This window comes from Canis lupus, chromosome 2 (assembly GCF_048164855.1).
Source record: "Canis lupus baileyi chromosome 2, mCanLup2.hap1, whole genome shotgun sequence".
NCBI classification, from domain to species: domain Eukaryota; kingdom Metazoa; phylum Chordata; class Mammalia; order Carnivora; family Canidae; genus Canis; species Canis lupus.
Genome location: NC_132839.1, coordinates 65,981,899 through 65,985,838, shown reverse-complemented (window position 1 = coordinate 65,985,838; position 3,940 = coordinate 65,981,899). Strand labels below are relative to the sequence as shown.

At 50.4% G+C, this 3,940-nt stretch overlaps 1 pseudogene; it reads right to left on the bottom strand.

The window, feature by feature from the left end:
* Window positions 1-2,185: 2,185 nt before the first annotated feature.
* Window positions 2,186-2,912, bottom strand: LOC140620766 (mRNA turnover protein 4 homolog; annotated as a pseudogene).
* Window positions 2,913-3,940: the final 1,028 nt, after the last annotated feature.

The window sequence follows — 3,940 nt, the reverse complement described above, 5'->3', positions numbered from 1 at the left end:
TCTAAGGATATCCAGGGTAGAAGTGGGTGGGGGTGGCCTAGCAGTCACGCCTGGGGGGCCCTGGCCCGTGGCACCCTCTTCCCACTGTCCTCTCATTGAACCAGCTGATTTCCTCTCCTGTGAAGTCGCCTCCCCGTGAAAATCTATGCCAGCGAAGAGAAAAAAGCCAGTTTGGATTTTAGGGGAAAAAAGAAAAGGAAAAAAAAAAAAAAAGCTAGCGCAAAGCCAACCTCGCAAGGAAAGCCCTACCTGTGGGTGGCTCGCTGCCTCTCCCCTCCCGTCCCCTACCCCGCCCGCAGGAATTGAGGAACCCGCCTTGTAAGGAAAAGAGGCGGTGGACAGGCTGGCACGGAGGGGACGCGAGGGGCGGGCGGGCCAGGTTCACCCGGCGCGGGAAGAGCGCGAGGCCCCGCCCGCCCCGCCCAGCCCCGCAGGTGCAGGTGCGAGCCAGGTGGCAGGTGAGGCCGGCGCGCGCGCTGATTGGCCGGCGTGGGTGGGGCGACGTGGGGCGGTGGGGCGGTGGGGCGGGCGGATCTGGGGCGCGGGCTCCGCCGGAGCGCGGCCCCTGCCCCCCGCCTCGTTTCCCTTCTTCCCCAGGTGCGCGGCGGCTGGCGTGGGAGCCAGCAAGCCCCGCCGTTGCCAAGTGGGTGACTACGCCCGCTTGGTGGGGAAGGAAAGTGAATTTAGAGAGAATGACAAGGGTTTCCTGACCGACAGTTGGCCGCCTCCAGGAGGAACCCACCCCCGCCCCATAAAAAAGGCATTTTATTGGCCACCGTGTTGCGTCTTTTACATGCTCGCCCATTGGATTCTCACAAGGACCCTAAAAAATAGGGACTGGTTTTTTTTTCTTTTTAATTTTTTATTGGTGTTCAATTTACTAACATACAGAATAACCCCCAGTGCCCGTCACCCATTCACTCCCACCCCCCGCCCTCCTCCCCTTCTACCACCCCTAGTTCGTTTCCCAGAGTTAGCAGCCTTTACGTTCTGTCTCCCTTTCTGATATTTCCCACACATTTCTTCTCCCTTAGTAGGGACTGTTTAAAGTTCCCACTCAACAGGTGGGGAAACTGAGGACCAGAGACGCTAAGAATTGCCCACCCACTGGAGTCAGCAAATGGTGGAGTCAGGCTTCCAACCCTACCCTCAGATCTTTTGCCTCCAAAGGGACTGAATCGCTATCCTGTTTGTTTGTTTTTAAGATTTTATATATTTATTCATGAGAGCCACAGAGAGTCAGAGACCCAGGCAGAGGAAGAAGCAGGCACCCTTTGGGGAGCCTGATGCTGGGACTCTATCCCAGCACCCGGGATGAGGACCTGAGCCAAAGGCAGACAGACGCTCAACCATTGAGCCACCCAGGTGTCCCCCCCCCCCTTTTTTTTAAGGACTGTAAGTTGCCATTAATAAAGCATTTTCTTGTTAAAATAGAAATATAACTGACATGTAATGCTATATTAGTTTCAGATGAACGAAAAGTGATTTCATATATGTATATAGTACCATGACATACTACAGATAATGATCACACGTCTAGTTAACATCTATCATCATATATAGCTAATTTTTTTTCTCGTGATGAGAACTTTTAAAATCTATTCTGTTGGGATCCCTGGGTGGTGCAGCGGTTTGGCGCCTGCCTTTGGCCCAGGGCGCGATCCTGGAGACCCGGGATCGAGTCCCATGTCGGGGTCCCGGTGCGTGGAGCCTGCTTCTCCCTCTGCCTCTCTCTCTCTCTCTCTCTCTCTGTGACTATCATAAATAAAAATTAAAAAAAAATCCTTATTAAAAAGATCTATTCTGTTAAGCTTCTTCTTATTTATCCTAGATTTGCTTAGGGACTTGAAACCGATTTCCCATATTGTGGCTGGTAACGAGAAGCCCACTACGCCTCAAACACCACCTGCAGAAAACCACTCTGCATCTTTCTATCCAGATTCCCTTCTCTAGAATTCCTTATGTCACTGAATCAGCAAGTCAAGAATTTAGGAGGGGTCCTCATTGCTCACACCCTCCAGACTCTTTTTTTTTTTTTTTTTTTTTTAGGAAAAGTCCTCTTTGCTGTCCACAGGAGCCACCCTGCAGACAGCTTTATTCCTTACAGAAAAGCAGTCCGTCCCTCGCCCTCCCTGCTGTTTGCCTGGGGCAGTGGCGGCCCCTCAGTCCTGGCCCCAGGTGCCTATCAGCTGTCATCCTCCCCTTCAGATTCTCCCGCTGACTCCGAGGCACTCTCGGACAAGTCACCTCCCATCTGCTGGAACCTTCCAGACTGTGCATCCCACAGGTATTTGATGGTGACTTTGAATTCAGCCATCTCCTACCCGAAAAGCTTCAGCACGTGGGCCTGCTCTGGGGTCAGCACATCACCCTCCTTGCACACCTCAGGGTCAGATAGCAGAGTCACCACACCTCTCTTGAGGGCAGTGGGCAGACCCAGCTGCCTCAGCTGTGGCTCCATGGAGTGGGGCAACTGCTCCAGGGGCCCGGGGTCCAGGGTCCAACGGTGAAAGCTGCTTTGTTTCGGGCTCGAGCGAAGTCCATCTCCGTGTATTTTGTAGACCACTCATTCACTTCCTCCTTGGTGCGGTTGGTGAAAAGCAGACCGACCTCACCCCTCACCTTCTTGCTGACCTGATGCAGGTTGTCTTTGTGCCCATCAGCTGGGCTTCGACCCAAGGCCACCATCATCACCTTGTTTTTGCCAAAGAACATCTGGCTGTGCTTCCCGCATGTCCTTCAGCTTGGTGCTCCTCATGTTGGCCACGGAGAAGACGCAAAGGTACCTGTACGTGTCCACACATTTCTGAAGCTCTTCTATCAGGTTCTGTTTCAGTTCTAAGCCTTTCTTGGCAGTTTTGCTTAAGGAAACTTTCTTGTCGCGCTTGGATTTGGGCATCGCGCTGCAGGCACACGCGCCCTCCAGACTCTTCTGGGGGCTGAGAATGTGCTCCCTAAAACTACCATGTCAGCCAGCTCACTCTTCTTTGTGTGTCGAGGGCTTTCTTTGGCTGGAAAGATGCTCCTGCCTTCCCTCCCCACTCGTCACCCACTCCCCTGAGCCTGGACTCCAACCCTGCTGGTCAAATCAGGTCCATCCAGTCTTTACCAGGTCTTTCTGGAAGGAATGTGACCGTGCCCTCTTGACGACAAGGCATAGTAGTCTCAAATATTCTGTCCTCCAGACCTCTTAGTACTCTTTTTTTTTTTTTTAAAGATTTTATTTATTTATTCATGAGAGACACACAGAGAGAGAGGCAGAGACACAGGCAGAGGGAGAAGCAGGCTCCATTCAGGGAGCCCGACATGGGACTCGATTCTGGGTCTCCAGATCATACCCCAGGCTGAAGGTGGCGCTAAACTGCTGAGCAACCGGGCTGCCCTTTTTTTTTTTTTTTTTTTTTTTTTTTAAAGATTTAATTTATTTATTTATGAGAAACACAAAGAGAGAGGCAGAGACACAGGCAGAGGGAGAAGCAGGATCCATGCAGGGAGCCTGATGTGGGACTCAATCCCGGGACCCCAGGATCAAACCCTGGGCTGAAGGCAGATGTTCAACCACTGAACCACCCAGGTGTCCCTCCCCTTAGCACCCTTGAAAATTATTGAGAACCCCGAAAACTTTTATTTCTGTAGTAATAACTATTAATATTTACTATATTAGAAATTAAAACCAAGAAAATTTAAAACCATTATTTAAAGACAGTAATAACCCATGATATAACAGAAACATATTTATGAAAAATAACTATAGTTTCCAAAAAAAATAACTAGAAGGGTGGCATTGTTTTATATTTTTGCAGATCTTAATGGAAGCCAGCTGGTTTCTCCTATTTGCTGCTGCATTCCATATGTCCTGATATTCCTATAAGCTCTGGAAACTTCCACTGTCCCTTCCTCAGGAAGTGAGTGAAAAAGGCAAATAATATCTTAATATATT